Raw genomic sequence first — 17,683 nt, 5'->3', positions numbered from 1 at the left:
TTGCAGCTTCTGATATCAACTACATGACATTTTAAAGGATCTTAATAATTGTTAAAGTTTGGTTATCATTATCTACAGATACGCCTCTCCAGTTAAAATGCGACAGAAACTCACCACTCCCCTCAGACACACATACCCAAAAGTTTCACCTGGGTTGGAATAAACTTGAGAATATACTCAAATAGGCTTGAGAGTATACTTATTCCAATTGTTTTTTATAGATGATTAAATTGAGTCCCAGAAAAACGAAAGTGACTTTTCAAGAATGAATTACTGGCAGAGCCAGTTCTAGAATCCCAGGACAGTAGTTCCAGATAACAACAGACTGACTAATCTTTACATGAAGTCTACCCCTCTTCAGGACTCATCCCTTCTTTTGTGCCCCTTGTATCTTTGAGAACCCAGGGACCTTACACTATTCAAAAACATGCTACTCTTATCCTTCTATGCATGCTGTTCCACTGTCAGGCCCTAATCTCCTCCTCTACCACAACTACTATCCTCTTACTAATCTAACATACACACACCACATACATTGTTTACCTTTTCTGAATCCTAATTCTTTTCAACAGCATGATCTACCAACTAAAGTGCAGATGACTTAAATGGTATAAGGTTTTGGATATCCTTCTTTGGATATCTGTATTTCTCCAGAGGCTTATTAGAAGCGGTACTGTCTTAACCCAAAGACATACATTTTTGATAAGGAAAAGATGTACATGAAACAGCCAAACCTTACCTTTTGAAAAACAATTGTACCAAAATAATGAAATACATAAAATTTTAAAAGGGGTAGTACAAAAGAACTTTTTGAGGTGATGGAACTGTTCTGTATCTTGGTTGTGGTGGTGATTACAGGACTTCCATGTATTTGTTAAAACTCAAGAAATTATATATAAAAAATGAATCTTACTGTATGTAAAATTAACAAAAAGATTTTAAAAAGAGGAAAAATTAATTCCATAGCCATTGATGCCCCTTAGTTTTCCTGCCCAGAGGCAATCACAATGCAATAATGGTGGAAACTTAGTAACTGAGGCAAGCTTATCGGGGAGATATTTTTGGAAATGATTTTTTTAAGTCCGCTTAAATGAGGAAATAGCCTATTCCACTATAACATCATATTACACTGCAGGGGTTTTTGTTTTCGTTTGGCTTACAAATATCTTTTGCCACCTCTCCTGCTTAAGACAGATTCCCAAGAGCATGTCTGTACTTAGTTATCTTGATGTCCCTAGAATCTACCTAGTATATCTGACACCTAGTGGATACTCAGTGAATATTTGCTGAAGAAATAAAAGTCCCGTTTTAAGCACACAAAGAAATGTGAAATTAAATATGGTATAGTTCCTGCTCTCAAAGAAACATACAATTTAGTGGTCATGTACCCTCAACACAGTTACTACAAAAATATAAGTAGGAAATCAGAGGGCAAAAGGTAGGAAAAGACTGAGTGTAGGCTAATTATGGGAGCCTTCAATCTATCTTAATGTTCTATTATGAACATAAGTGCTGAAGTTTGTAACAAGAGACTCTTTAACGTCCCTTCAGAGCTGTGGCTGCTGATGAAAAACATTACCGGGTAACAAGAAAATGGATCAGATGGAGGCAGTCTATTTAAAAATGCTTTACCTAATTGCATTTTTTTTTTTTTTTTAAAGATACTGAAGATGAAACAGTCTTTGACAAATTACATCATTTTGGAATCTGTTTCACCAGAAAGAATCAGGTCCCAAAAGAAAATAATAATTAATTCCACTAAAAATCAAGTCATTCTGGGGTAACTGGCTGGCTCCGTTAGTAGAGTGTGAGACTCTTGATCTCAGCCCCACATTGGGCCTAGAGCTTACTTAAAACAAACAACCCCCCCCCTCCCAAAACTCAAGTCATTCTGGAGACATTTCACAGGCTTCCTTTAGAAGATACACTTAAGTGTTATAGGAATGGCTTAATGGTCATGGCATTAAGCATCATGACATAAAGCTCAGGTATAAATAAATAAGATTTTATTCTCAAATACCATGGCCCTCTCTATCTCTTTCTTTCAGGCTATAAGTTATGATGTTATGATATACTGGGAATCAAGGACTCCCAAATTCAGTCTTGTGTCCAGGCAGGGGTGGGGGAGATTATCAATTAATGAATGTTTTATTTCCTTCACGTCTCAAACAGTTCACTCATAGAAAATCTGTCACAAAAACATCAGGTGATAAGGGGTGATGTAAGTCAGTGCTTGCTCACAGGACTAAGCAATCTGTCAAAATTTTAACAACTGTCTTATCCATTAAACAATTGTTGCATGCCAACTGTGTAGGTACCAGGCAGAATAGCATGTTACCTACTAACAGCAATAACGTCTGAATGGTTTATGAGCTAGTCGTTTTGCAGTGTTGTGTTAAAAGGAAAGGAGACAATGCTTATTTGCATGAAAAGACTAAGGTTGTTGAAGTTGCTAAAAAATAAAAAAATAAAAGGGAAAGAGAGTTAGAAGATAGAATCAAGCTGTTCCCTAGACATTTTAATTAGCTTTGAAGGAGCACTGTGAATATTAAAGGTGAGTTTCTAATCCCCCATTGGCCTACAACTAGTCACTGATTTTACCCTTTCCAAGTCAATAAATGATGCAGTTTATATTTATAATTATTTATATTTTATAATATAAATATAATATAATTATATTATATTTATAATTATTTTATATTTATAAATATTTATAATTATTTTCAAGATATAAACTGTCACGTGACCCATACAAGTACTACAAGTTTAAAAGGATGCTTGAGGGCACCTGGGTGGCTCAGTTGGTTAAGCATCTGCCTTCAGCTCAGGTCATGATCTCAGGGTCTTGGGATCGAGTCCCACATCAGGCTCTCTGCTCAGTGGGGAGCCTGTTTCTTCCTCTCCTTCTGCCTACTTGTGATCTGTCAAATAAATAAATAAAATCTTTTTAATAAATTAAAAACATAGAATGGCAGTAAGGTCCATACACCATGTTATGAAACGTCTGCAGCAGGGTCCAGGGCAGCACACTGTGGTCAGTACTTCTGCAGTGAAGTCAATATATGTTCATGCCTAGTAACAATGGTAAAACCTATAAATGGCTTCACATTAATACAGGTCAGGCCAGGTTTTATTTCCCAGCTATTCACTTTCTTCATCTAAAACATGAAGTCCTGTTTAACTTCTTCAAGTTAGGGATTGACCAACATGGTTGCTTCTGTATCACATGCTAATTTAGATATTGGTCTTGTTCTTCCTGTGTGACTCAAAAGGACTTTGGAGTCACTCTTCACTTTTTCTTAGTCCAAACAATGATGCTTTTGTCTAAACTGTTTTACTGCCTTCTAAACAAGCTATGTGAAAACATACCCACCCATGTTAGGTGGGAAGAATAGGAATTTGGAAAACTCCGTTACCTGTAAAGTACCAACACAAACCTCTGAAACGTTCAATGCTTTTCTTGGAGGGTAGAAAAATGACTTCAGCATAGAGTATACGATCTGTATTTAGTTTAAAAAATATATTTCTAAATAAGAACTTTTAAAGATGTGCTTAAATAGCTATAAAACTTGTTTTGCTACCCGTTCTGTTTCACATGATTCTTCCTCTTTGTGAAATGTGGGGGGTTAAGACCACCTTTGTGTCTTGGCCAAGTGGGAGAGAAGATACTTCGGTCTGGAAACTGACTGCATATTGTTTTCCAAGTCCTCTACTAGTTAATGAATAACTCTGGGCAGTGTCTTAATTTTAAAATGGCAATTCCTATCCTCTTGGAGTGCTGAATGGAAATGGTAGGTAAACTTGTACTTACCACAGCATTTATTAGCTTTCTGCTGAGAAAATATCTCTCTTTATTCACTTACTGAATGTCTAAGGAAGAGCTATTTTTAATTTCTAGTTTGTGGTAGGTTAATGCTTAAATGTTTCAGCAGCATCTAGACAAATGGAAGTACACAATCTGAGGCTGATCAGGTGAGCAGATTAGTTGAGTGTGGCAGGCAATTTCCCCAATTTTTGGAAATACAATGAATAAAACAAAAATCCTACCCGCATGGAGCTTACACACTAGTAGGATCACTTGAGGATAGTAGCACAACTCAATTTATCTACAAGTGAGATCACTTGGGTTACAAACAACCCCTCTAAGCTGTTCATTTATAGAGAAATGAGCATCTATCTGGTCCCTATTACAGTATGCCACACTTGTTATACCTTAATGTTCTCCCAAACTGTGCCAACCCCTTATGGAAAAGATCTTTCACTTTATTTTACTGCTATTGAGCCCTTTCTATATACCAAGTGTAGTAGATACAATCTTAGATACTAAACCCATACTTTCACACAACTGCAGCCTCTCCTGTTCATCCACATAAAACAAATGGAGTACTTTAGTACTTCTTCAGATATAACTTAGGACTTTCTAAAAAGCATGAGAGTCTTTACCAGGAGAAACAGAACTTCTTTAAATCTACTTTGTGGTGTAAGTATTTTTATTTTGAATTTTATGAGGTAAGGAGGCATCACAAGTTTTTCAGTGCCTACATAGATCTTACTTAGGCCCTGGATACATGAAAAAGTTCCTATTACTAAACAGTTTAACCAGGGTTCTTTTATTATTGTTTTTTGTTTTAAGATGAGGGAGATTTTTTTTTTAAAGATTTTATTTATTTATTTGACAGAGAGAGAGATCACAAGTAGGCAGAGAGGAAGAGAGAGGCAGGGAAGCAGGCTCCTTGCCTAGCAGAGAGCCCGATGTGGGGCTCGATCCCAGCACCCTGCATCATGACGAGCCAAAGGCAGAGGCTCTAACCCACTGAGCCACCCAGGTGTCCCCAACCAGGGTTCTTAATAGAATTTTCAGTGTGTCCATGAATTTAGATGGGAAAAACTGCATCTCTATCTTCAGTAACTCCTAATAAAATTTGAACACAGGCCACAGATTCACAGTAGGAAGAAATAATTTTTTATAGTTCAGTTGAACTATGTTTTCATATAATTCCTGCAAACAACTTGAAATATCATTTATGTTCACCACTGTTGAAATTACAGATGAGAGCTACTGTTAAATCTTGTTAATGAGTTAATAAAACATATAAATTTCTATATAAAATTTTTGGTAACTATTTCATTATCACTGGCTCCTTTTGTAATCAGATATACTGTACTTTATACCTTAAAACACTTTTTTTTTGGAAAAGTGGCCCATGGATTTAACTACCTTGACAAGGGGTCTGTAACATTAAAAACATCAAGACTCTAATGTTTAGAGGGTCGTAGTCATCTTTTGTATCTCTAGGGCATTTAACTTGGTAATTAATACATACTTACAGAATCAAAGAAACTGATTTAGGATTGAAACTCTGTCCCCAAATATTGATACTTTGAATGTCTATAATAGAGTACTATAGGGCTTAATTTGTCAAATGCTTTAGATGAAGATATAATTTATTTCTCTGTATTACACACCTTAATTAAGCAATACTTGTCCAAGTGGTTGAGTTTGATTTTTCACTGAATATATGTATGCAGAAGTACTTTTAAAATCTTGGCATCTGTGTCTTGGAATAACAGCTATTGAGCATGAAGGAAAGAGGAGTTAGGAACACAAAACAAGAGGGGGCCTGGGGCTCCTGGGTAGCTCAGTGGGTTGAGCCTCTGCCTTTGGCTCAGGTCATGTCAGGGTTCTGGGATCAAGCCCTGCATCAGGTTCTCTGCTCAGTGGGGAGCCTGCTTTCCCCCTCACTGTCTGCTTGTGATCTCTGTCAAATAAAGAGTCTTAAAAAAAAAAAAAAAAAGAGGGACCCACTCTTAGAAGTAACTGGCAAATTATTTCACTTTGTGCTTTCAAGTAAGATCAGGTAGAGAAATCATCTGATGAATTTATTTAAAATCCAGGTCCCCAGGGACACCTAAGTGGCACAATCAGTTATGCATCCAGCTCTTGGTGTTAGCTCAGGTCTTGAACTCAGGGGTCTGCTTAAGACTCTCTCCTTCTCCCTCTGCCCCTCCCCTCATCTAAAATAAATATTCTTAAAAAAAAAAAAATGAAGATCTCCGATCTCAGATTTTTAAGCAGTGTATGTAGGCCAGAATCTGCATTTTTTGTGTGTATCTCAGATTCTGATGCTGGAAGCCTGTACATCAAACCACAGAATATCACAGAAAACCATGTATTTGATGTTGTTAAATGCTACCACATTTAAAACATAAACAGGTTCAGGGAGTGCCTGGGTGGCTCAGTTAAGTGTCTGCCTTCGGCTCAGGTCATAACCCTGGGGTCCTGGGATCCAGCCCTGAGGTTTTGGGGGAGGGGTTCCCTCTCAGCAGGGAGTCTGCTTTTCCCTCTTCCCGGGCTTGTGCTCTCAAATAAATAAAATCTTAAACAACAACAACAACAACAAAAAAAACCAAAACCCCCCAGATTCAAAGTTAATTTGCCTAGGCTGACACCTTAGTTACTAATTATCAGACCAGAATCCAGAACTCAGGCCTGAGTTCACAGTATTTCAAGCTATGCCTTTGGAATTTTTTTGACTAACATTCAAGTGGGACATAAAACCTGAAGTCACTTCAGATATTGGCAGACCAAACTCTGAAAATGGTTTTTAGGTAATACTTCCTTGTTAATCTTTTTTCTTTTTTTTTTAAGATTCTATTTATTTATTTGACAGAGAGAGATCACAAGCAGACGGAGAGGCAGGCAGAGAGGGAGATAGAAGGAAGCAGGCTCCCCACTGAGCAGAGAGCCCGATGCGGGACTTGATCCCAGGACCCCAAGATCATGACCTGAGCCGAAGGCAGCCGCTTAACCCACTGAGCCACCCAGGCGCCCCTCCTTGTCAATCTTTTTTAAGGTTTTTTTAATTTGAGAGGGCAAGAGCTCGAGAGAGGTCTTGAGCAGGCAGGAGGGGTAGAGGGAGAAGCGGACTCCCTGCCTAGCAGGGAGCCTGATGCAAGACACACACACACAACAGCACAGGCTGGGATCAAGTCTTGCATCAGGATATATATATATATATATATATATATATATATGGTATAGTTTTTTATACATATGACATACTCATATTATACATTATATATAATTTCTATATACACAAATAGGCTGTAGTTCTTTGATCTCAACTAATTCATAAGTATTTTAACAGCATATTCTGGCCAGTAGTACTGGAAAAGTTACTTTTCAGTTACCTGTGAACTATTAAATCCATCTGGCTTTTTTGTTTTGTTTTGTTTTAGGTCAAGAGTTTATTTGAGAGCGACAGTGATAGTGAGAGAGAAAGCACCAGCAGGGAGGATGAGGAGAAGCAGGCTCCCTGAGCAGGGAACCCAACATGGGACTTGCTCCCAGTACCCTGGGATCACAACCCATGCCAAAGGCAAATATTTAACCAACTGAACCACTCAAGTGCCGTATTAAGTGCATTTTAAGTGAATTCAACATATACCAAGGTATATTTCAGAAGTTTAGGGTTATCTCAAGGTACAATGGGTTTCAAGTTGCTACTTAGTTTACTGAAAACCAGAATGGATTCAGGCACATAAATGAACAGCCTATGTAATGTCTACCTTCTATCTTAAGACTACTGAGCAGGTAGGTATTCTTAATATTAATAATAATTACTTGCATTAACTTGATAGTAAGCAGGAGTACCAGAGGTTTCTGAATCTGGATAGAACTTTGGTCCCATAAATCATTACAGTAAATATGTTTTCATGCCTTTCTCTCCCTTCAGTTGGAAGTGGTAGAAGAGTGCTGCATAGGCTTACATTCGTCAGAAATAGGTTATTAGCTTGATGTATCAAGTGTTAGCTAACCTGGGGAGTCATGTTGGGTGTAGAGCCTTGCACAATGCATTGTAGTTCAAAATGTAACTTGTAACAGAGAGTAATTCAATTGGTAGCCACAAGTGTCTTTTCTTAGAAATATTAAGTTATTTCTTCTGGTGCCTAACTCATCAAAGTAAATAAAATCACATTTGGACACAGTCAGTCAGTGTCAGGACCTAGTAATAACCTATTTCCTTTGATATTTTTTTATTATCTAAATCCTTACCTGTCTTAGCTATTCCCTTCTTTTGCTGATGTCTTTCGATTTATTTTGCCAGTTAAACCTCTGGAGGGAAACAGCAACTCATTTAAATTGTTAGCTAATGACAGTGAATTCAAGCAATGGAAAATCGTAACTGTCAGAACTGGATTTTCCACTTTTTATTGAGGGTTCTATAGCTGTAAGAGGTTACTTTTCCTCTTATGCATTTTTGAATGTTTCTACAATCATACCTTTCTCACAGAAGTCATTGAAAGAATCCTTCTCAGACTTCTCGAGGTAATGTGTCTTGGTAATCATAGCCAGGCAAGAACAGACAAGTTTTGTTCAAGTTTAATCTCCTGGTCAAATGAGTAGTTTTCTCTAATAGTGGTTGTGAGGATCCCAGGCAGGTTTGGTTGGTAACTATTGATGATATTGGTATAAAGGGCAAACACCACCCTTTTAGGACCAGTAATTTCTCAAAGGAAACCTAGGCCCTTGGTCATTGCTATGCTTTTCTGGAATGGTCATAAAAATGCACTATTCTTCCAGCAGAAGTTTGGTTAAATAGGCAGCCACAAAAGCCTAGAAGGAACACAAACAGGAACAGGATCAGAATGGAAAGGAAATATAATCAAATGTAAAGTTTGGAACATTCATAGAAAAAATTACCTAAGTACTTCAGAGCTCTTCCACTTTTCCCCTCGCCTAATTTGGGGCATCACAGAATTCTAAGTCTTAATTCCTTTGAGAAATGATCAAGCTGCTCTGAAGTAAGAGTGTGATTTTGGCCTCTAAATAGGAAGATTTAAGTAAAAACCCTCTTTTGTTCCCACATACCCTCTTGTTATTTCCCATTATTTCTTGCCTCTTCCACAGCCAAACTTTATAAAAGTTATCTAAACTCAGTACCTACTTTTTGCCCCACTCCCATTCATTCACTCCCAAGCCCCTGAAATCTGGCATCTTCGTACTCAATTTTTCAACTTTTCCATTACAAGCAACCCAGAACTCCCAACAAATGCCAAACAGGTCCCAGCAATGTGAAAGAGAAGAGTTGAGTTTATCTGGAAAATGAGAAAATCCAGCAACCCATTTTAGGCGACTACATAGCAACATGAAAAGCAACAAAAACTGCTCATAAACTATCTCAGGACCAGCAGGAAACAAAGAAGCAAACAATTTTGGAAAGACACACAAACATGAATATTGAAAACGGGTCATGGAGCTGAAACTTGAAACAAGCATAATGCCCAGCATTAAATACACAAAGAGTAAACAAAGCAAACCTGGAATGAACATTCTTGCATTGAGACTGTCAAATGCAAAAGGTGATAAACGTAAAATTCATTACCAAAAATTAGCACTTAACTTTCACCACATTCACAATTGTTGAAACAGAGTAAATGCACCATACTATTATTACTCAAGTATTCCACAGAAATAGCAGAAGACTGGTAAAGGTTATTTATCACTACACTTACGTAAGATGCTATTTAATCACAATGTAAGTGCTCTACTAAGTATGTCAATGTTATTTGCAGTTAACTTTTATGTTACCACTTCTGCAACTGCTTTATTTCATCCTGTGTCAAAACTTTAAAAAATTAAAGCTTTTCTCTATTTTTGTCTTGTATATAAAATACTGAGACACAAAGTCACTCTAAATATACTGACATTGACTAAGAGAATAAACAACAGCCAGTTCGATGGGGACAATTACATAGAAACTATAAGATCCCACTTGATACCATACTAATGACTAAAAGTCTACAGCAAGAGGATAATAAGGAAGGAGGAAATCTGAGGTTTTTTGCTCAATGTGTTGAAAAAAATTGTCACTTAGGTTATATCAAAGATTATAGCTGCTAATTTTTATCTTCTGGTGGTGAAGTAGCTCAAACAAGTCCCCAAGCTACTCAATTTGATAAACACCTATGTGCTAAATTCATCAAATCAGGACTGTTAAGGTGTTAAGGGGGGTAACTGATGAACATTTCCTAAAAGGTTTTTTTTTTTTAAGATTTTATTTACTTATTTGACAGGCAGAGATGACAAATAGGCAGAGAGGCAGGCAGAGAGAGAGGAAGGCTGAGCAGAGAGCCCGACTCGGGGCTCGATCCCAGGACTTGGGATCATGACCCAAGCCGAAGGCAGAGGCTTTAACCCACTGAGCCACCCAGGTGCCCCCTAAAAGGTTTTAAGATACAACTCATTGAGGATTAACCCTTTATATCAAGTTCAAATCCACACAGCATCCTCAAAAGCCTCTATATCAAGTTAAGAATTTTAAGTACATGCCCACTTGCATAACTGCTTACAACTGCACATCTCTGCAGTTTCCTTAAAAGGCTTTATATTTGTAAACATTTATATTTGATTAAATTCATCTTCACATACTTAAACTCTTACAAAGAAATACCTTCTAGTGCTACAATTACCCAAACACAGGATGAAATAAAGCAGTTGCAGAAGTGGTAACATAAAAGTTAACTGCAAATAACATTATTACTCTATTAAAAATTAAAAAAACAGAATCATAGGATAAACAGGGCTCATTTTTCGGGTTAATCATTAACTATGGACATTTATATTTTAAATGCTGACCTGGGGATATTTACTGCATTTACCTTCAGTGGCCTATAAAATCCAGCAGCTAAAATTATGCCAATTTGTTACAAACACAATGCATCAACTAAGACTAGAAAACATACATTTTAGTTTCCTGAATATTAAGTCAAAGTGGAAAATAAGGATTAAAGTTTGCAGAATGAGTGAAGATCTCCCCTAGAGAAAGTCCAATTGCTAAACTCTGCACCTCATGCTTATTTGTTTTCACTACTAAGAATGTACACTAGAAAATATCTAACTTAATCTAAGGGGAGTCTGAAAAGATACCTTTTGGTAAAAATGTTTTCTTCCCCTTTAAGTTTGCTTGTCTCAACTCTGATCAGGTTAGAGTAATTTTTAATTTAACTACTGGGTCTATATCACCTTTGGGTTACTGACATTTCATTTCTGATAGGTAAAAAAATTAATTCTATTTTGGAAAAGAGATACAAAAGGGCAGACAATAGAGCTGTTCTCTCAAATTTCATAGCTTGGAATAGAAAAAGCATTACTTTAGAACTTTAAGATATGAAACAATTCTAACATTTTTCATAAGTCAGCAAATCATTTTCTTTAAGGGAATACAATACAGTGATTCTCAATGAAGACAGAACCTGATTTTCATAATTGACTTGGGACTTCTTCAAGCTACAAATGTATACAAGTGTTTAACAATGAAATTGTTACTATGTAATTTTTTAAACTTTTAATTTTTTTTTTAAAGATTTTATTTATTTATTTGACAGAGAGAGATCACAAGTAGGCAGAGAGGCAGGCAGAGAGAGAGGAGGAAGCAGGCTCCCCGTGGAGCAGAGAGCCCAATGCGGGACTCGATCCCAGGACCCTGAGATCATGACCTGAGCCGAAGGCAGCGGCTTAACCCACTGAGCCACCCAGGTGTCCTTAACTTTTAATTTAAACTTTAAATTTTTTAAACTTTTTAGTCACTCAAGCACAACTATCATCTCTTAGGAACATAACTCAGTAACAGGCATTTTACATTAACTTTAGTAGTATGGGCTGAAAAAGATTGTAGCCCTGTATCACCATATGAAAGGAAGAAATGGAACTGTATTTTGTTAGGAACTTGGTCACACAAATTTGACTTAACTGTTGGAAGAATATATCTAAATTAATCCTTGTCCTTGGGGCTCTAACTACTCTGTGGCTAATTTTTAAAAACAGCCAATAAAAAAGTAGTCTACCCAACTGTTAAAAAAAAATCCACAATTTACATGTTTCAAAGTCCTTTGCTAAGTGCTTTACATAGATTATTTTGTTTAATCTTTACTAACATCCTTACAGAGGCTGCTATTATCAATGAGGCTTAGAAGATTATGAATGGCTGTGAAACTGAGCAAGCCACTTTAGATTTCAAACTGAAGCAGCAGAATCCAGGCCAACATTCCTCAAAATACTAAAGTCAGTCTTCATATTCCACATCCAAGAGGGCTCCGGTCCTCTAAAGATGGATCCATTAAGGGCCTGAATGATAGGGCTGCTTTAATCATTTCAAATGCTTGTCCTCTTGGATCTTGTATTTTTTCTTTAGCAGACATACATGACATAATGTTAAAGGATTTTCAAAGCAGAGACCACAGACAAATTCAGTACTGAAATCAAAGGATTTGGGGCTAAAAAGACGCTCCACTGCATATCATTTACCTAAATATCAAGAATACTAAGATAACATCAATAATTTAAAAAATTTAGGATTCAGGGCAAGAAGAGGAGTTAAAAAAAAAAGTATTTTCAGAAAATCCTAGTACCTTATTGCTTCTAGGTACTTGATTCTTTTACATTTTTGAATAGCTTTACCATAATCTTGTGATAGCATGAGCTCTTACTTGGGTAGGTGTCTCTTATCACGACTTTCTTGGTATTATGCTAAACTCTCAGTCTCAGAAATATCTAGTAAGTCAGATATCACAGTACTCATAAGGCTAAACTGAAATCTCTCCCACCTCCTCACCAATGTACAAACTGATGTACAAATCATTTCCTCATCTATACATTTTCAGAATTCATTTGTGGGTATAATTAGTTGTGAAACTAAAATCTTTGCCTAAACTTTTGTTATTAGTGTAATCCACCACAATAAACACAAATACAGGATGTAGAGGACAACTGTACCCTACCCCTGTACATTCACTCAGTTTTGAAAATAGAGAATAAATTGTCCCAACCTGGCAGAATAATTCAACTGGGATGAGTGAACGATAGTTAAATATTTTTAGAGGTGATCCCGACACAACACTGTTGAAAAAATTGCTGGAAGAGCAAATGACTCAATACACTTTAATGAGCTACCTATAATTGTAATACAAACCAACACCCTAATTCTTTTCTTAGATGAAAAGAACGTAAATTGCTTTATACCCTAAAGGCATTCTTAATCCCACTTTTCAGTTTTCCTAACCCAGTGTTTTCTCTGGGACACTAAGGTTATTCTTTTAGAAGCTGGTATCACCAACTCCTTAAATATTAACTTGGTAAATAAAATTTCTAAGGAAGAATGCACAATTTCTGCCCTAAAGGTTAAAGGTTAAATCACTGAACTTTAAAAAAAAAATTAGATGTTTTATTTCATTAATTAGATGTCCACTGGATATAAGCCTGGAATAACTCCAAACTACCCAAACATATGACAAATTATAAATTATAGAAATCACTGCATTATATAGGTCTAGTTTCTCACCTACGAGATTTGTAAGCAATCTGCCCTCACTCCCAAAAATCTGTCTTCCACAGGTAATCAGATGCAGGTTACTGCTTATATAAAGAAATATTTTACACCATGAACAAGATTCACTACAGATTTGTAAAACAAGACATACCAGTGAACCACCAATCCCTAAAAATAATTAAAAAAGAGTTTGAAACTAAGCTAAATGCAAAGCTGTCCACTGTTTTCTCTCTGTTAAATGCAAAACACTTCTACAGTTATACTGAAGGTCTGAAAGAAAACAGCAAACATTTCATTCCCTTTCCTATACTTACCATGATTATTTGAAAAGAAGGTGGTTCTGAATAAGAGAATATTTGTATGAGCCTTTCCCATTGTTGTACTGCACAGATAAATGAGACTAACACATGTTACCTCTGTTAAAAATGAAACAAAGCCTTTCATCTTGTGACTTGTTCCCAGAAACAGGACAGAAGATGATTCTTCTAAGTTTTTGTAGTTATCATTTGTATACATCTGAAAGACTATTTCTACCATGTTTTATTATTTTTAATCACTCTGCCTAGCTTCTCCAGATAGGAGAATCCATCCATCAGCTGTAATATTACTAACTACTAACAGAGAGACGAAAGGCATATCCTTAATGACCCAAAGTAACAAGTTAATAATTTTGTTTTCCGAATAACGGTGGAGAAAAACAAAATATGTATCGTATTTTTAACCCTTCAGACACCCTCAGGAAGAAATTTTCCATCTTTCATAGTGTAGACAGACTCTGAAAAAGAACAAACACACAGCATTGTTTTAGTAACACAATTGGAAAAAAAAATACAGTTCATTTGATACTGTTCAAGGTAACTTGAAGACCAGGGACTCTGGTTTCAGTTAGTTAAAAAAAATTACTTAAGGTAATCGTATATATGGAGTACCACAAATTAACATTAACTCTATTTTTATTTTTTTTTAACACTAACTTTATTTTTAAAGTAAGTTGGTGGTCCATGCTAATGAACATCCTATCTTCTCAATATTTTAGCATACACTCTTAAGTTTATCCAAGACCCCACGTTACTTCGAAACCGACCGCCAGCTGTCCATAGGGCTATCGTCAATAATATCCCTGGCATTTTAAACCGGGAGATACTCCCTTAGACCTCTCTTAATCTTTTCTTAACCCGGGCGCCACAGCACCGTCCCCTTCCAGCTTAGTTACTCGTGTCAACACTGATTTCTTTGGACCCTTCTGGCAAATCATTCCTTTATGAAAAACCAGTGAGGGTACGAAACCTTGCGGAGGGGTAAGGAAGGCTGGAATATAAGTGACAAAAAGATTAAAAAAAAAAAAAAATAGGAGGAATAACCCAACTCCGTGGGTGGAAGCTGGCTTTTCAGACCGAAGTGAGAAGGGTCGCCGTCCAGGGTCCCCGCAGCCCAAACAAGACGCCAACGCTTCCGAGGATCCTATTAGTCAGCCTAAGTGATGCTCTGGGCTCAGAAGTAAACAGATTCCCTCAATCCCTTAATAAGAAAAAGGACGAGAACGGATAGGGTGTCTATACAACCTGCTGGACCTTAAGGCCGAGGCCCAGTGGGCCTCTGGATACTGCCTCCAGCCGGACCCACCCTACAATTTGTCCCCAGTTGCCGCGTCCGCTCCCGGGTCCCCATGTTTGGGCCCTAGGCTCTCCAACCCGTTTATGCTCCACCTCACCGTCCCCACCGCACCACCATTCGGCTCGCGCGCTGCCTAAAACCTCGGCCAGGCTCCGCGGACTGTTCCCGGTACTCCTAACATGGCGCCCGAGACCCCTTCGCTTCTTTGGCCCACTCTGGGCGCGTCTGATCTTGGCGCATTTTGGGCATTGTAGTTCCCGCGGTGGCCTCGGTGTCCCACCAAGCCTTTAGAAGACTACGATTCCCAGAATGCACGGCTCCTGAGCATGGCTATTGGGGCCTTTCGGACAGAGGGATGATGTCATTGCAAAAACCCCACTGCATTCATTGTGCTACGGTCTATCCACCCCCCTGCTGCTGCTGGGCTTGCGATTGCCGCTTGCTCCAGCTGAGCTAAGAGTAACAGCAGCACCAGGGCAGGGACTGACTCCAGCCCTTGGACTTAGGACATCGCAACACGTTCACTTGCCTGCGTGACTCATTCGCACATCATTTCTGTTTATGCCTGGGGTGGGGAGAAATATCCCAAACCAGGTGAGTTGAAGTGATTTATTCAAATGGTTCTACCAAGTTATTCCTCCCGCTGAATTCTCAAGGCTTTCTTTTGGGGCAATGGGGGCGGGAGGACTGGAGAGGTGTTCGAAAGTGCTGCTAAGTGAAAAAGCTCTGTGCAATTTGGGTCACTGCAAAGACCAACTCTAGCAACCTTCCCCCGCGGGAGGACCGATTGCTGCCGATTCCCTAGTCGCAACTCCCCTCAACCTTTTTGAGGATTAGAGAGGGGGGCTGGGCTGGGAAAGATGTTGGGAAGCGCTCTTGGAAAATCAGAAAAAGGCAGAGGTGGGGGACTGCAGTCCTGTCACATACGGCCCCGAGTGCTGAGGTTTGAGTGGGAAGGGGTGATGCGTGGGGAGAAATGGAGACAGTGATTTCATGTGGTTGCACTACTTTAGAACATTCCTGTGTCGCTTGGGCAAGCACACGCTATTTATTTTTAAGATGAGCGTGCTTCTGAGTAGGTTAAGTTTTGTGGTGCTCTATTTTATGTGTGTGTGTGTCTGTGTCATTTGTCTCGCCTTTTCTGCTGATTTGAGGTGACAGTGTCCTTTACTGGTGCACTCCCTGCTAGTCAGAAACATTTCACGTGTCTGGGGAAGCTTCTCTTAGGCTGCTGGAAGGAGCATTTTTGTTAAGTGTTTTTCTTCTTCCCACTGCCGGATTGTTTGGAAGTGGAGCTCGTGTGAGTGTTTTAAATGATGTTGCAGTAGGCTCCTTGCCACTGACAATGGTACCATAATGAGCTGTCTTTTGGTGAGGCACAATCACCAGTCACAACTAACGGTTTGGAGAACGGATTAGGGAAACCCTGGTTCGTTCTAACGCATTAGGGAAAGGAAAAGTTAGAAGCACTGTTAACCTTCATTTGCCGTTACTGAAAGGTACCCGAAAGGTATCTTCTGAAAGGAAGAGTGATCCTGGCTAGGGGAACCAAGGAGCAGAGAAGTGGGGGTCTTTTGGTTTTGTTTTTGGGGGTTTTGTTTTTAAGCGAACTGACACATTTAATAGGACAGAAAGCATTCTGGCTTGTGTGATTTTGGCTCTTGTAAGAGTTATTAGGATGATTAGTGCAATAAATGTTACTTTGGGATAAACAGCTGGCTAACTCCAGAACAGATGGGGCCAGTCTTAGCCGAGAGATCTACAACCTTGGAAATGAATGGACTTGGGGTCAACCACACCCCCTCCTGGAATGTCAAAAGAAGGAGAAATGCCAAAGCATTTTATGCTTAACTCTAAATTGCCAAACCTCTTTATAGGCAGTTCAGAAATTGGGTGAAAGTCATTCCTGGTTGCCTTCTGCTGCCGAACACATTTTTTTCATTTTCAGTTCAGACCCTTAGGTCTCCAAAGTTGCAGCTGGGTGATGCTTGGTTAAATGCTGCTTGTTACTGAATGCAAAGGACAGTCCATTGTATGGGCTTTGTAGTAGAGTGATTTATTGAGATGCAATGAGCAGCTTTGGGATTTGGGAAAAGACTGCCTGGCTTTGCTTCCTTCTACTTCTCTGATGCTTACTGTCAATTCTCCTGGGTACCTTACCGTTTTTTGCCTATACCTTCCCTGCCCCACCCCTCTATGTCTGTTGAAGTTCTTTCAGTTTCTTTCCCTGTTTCTCCGTTTACAATTCTCACTTTTCCTCTGTTTCAAAATTTCCCTCTTCTCACCAATATGTCAAGTCACTAAGTCTTTTTCCAATCTCTGAATACCTTCCCCACCCCTTCTCTACCTCACCCAGAAACTCCAGGGTAAAGGTGGACTGTGTGAGTATTCCAGAGAGTCCTCTTAGAAGCTTTGACTTTTTTTTTTTCTTTTTCTTGCAGTGGGTGCTAGGCAGGATGAGCAGCAACAAGCCTGAGCCTTTGGCCTGCTCTGTCGTTTCTGTAATGGCCATAATTTGGCCTCAGCACCTTGTGGGCAATGCAGTGTTGCAGTTGAGCCCATGTCACTGTAGTTTTCATTGGTACCTGTATTAAGAATGGAAATAAGTCAAGCAGAGAGAGTCAATTATCATATGGTTGCGCTTATTTGTGGAGCATAAGGAATAACACGGAGGACATGGGGAGATGGAGAGGAGAAGGGAGTTGGGGGGAAATCAGAGGGGGAGACAAACCGTGAGAGAC

The 17,683-nt window shown here is 38.6% G+C and overlaps 1 long non-coding RNA gene across 2 annotated transcripts; it reads right to left on the bottom strand.

Moving 5' to 3' along the window:
- Nucleotides 1–2,756: 2,756 nt before the first annotated feature.
- Nucleotides 2,757–15,195, bottom strand: LOC132024819 (uncharacterized). Of its 2 annotated transcripts, XR_009406315.1 has the most exons (4): nt 15,040–15,195; nt 13,643–14,103; nt 8,284–8,617; nt 2,757–2,921 (listed from the first exon to the last, which is right to left on the bottom strand). It is a non-coding gene; the product is annotated as an uncharacterized LOC132024819 (long non-coding RNA). The 2 variants fall into 2 exon arrangements; XR_009406317.1 differs by lacking the exons at nt 2,757–2,921; nt 8,284–8,617 and having other exon boundaries at nt 12,927–14,103.
- Between the last annotated feature and the right edge of the window lie 2,488 nt (nt 15,196–17,683).

The sequence above is a fragment of the Mustela nigripes genome, chromosome 1 (genome assembly GCF_022355385.1).
Source record: "Mustela nigripes isolate SB6536 chromosome 1, MUSNIG.SB6536, whole genome shotgun sequence".
In the NCBI taxonomy this organism is placed as follows: domain Eukaryota; kingdom Metazoa; phylum Chordata; class Mammalia; order Carnivora; family Mustelidae; genus Mustela; species Mustela nigripes.
This window is presented reverse-complemented; position numbering and strand designations above follow the sequence as displayed.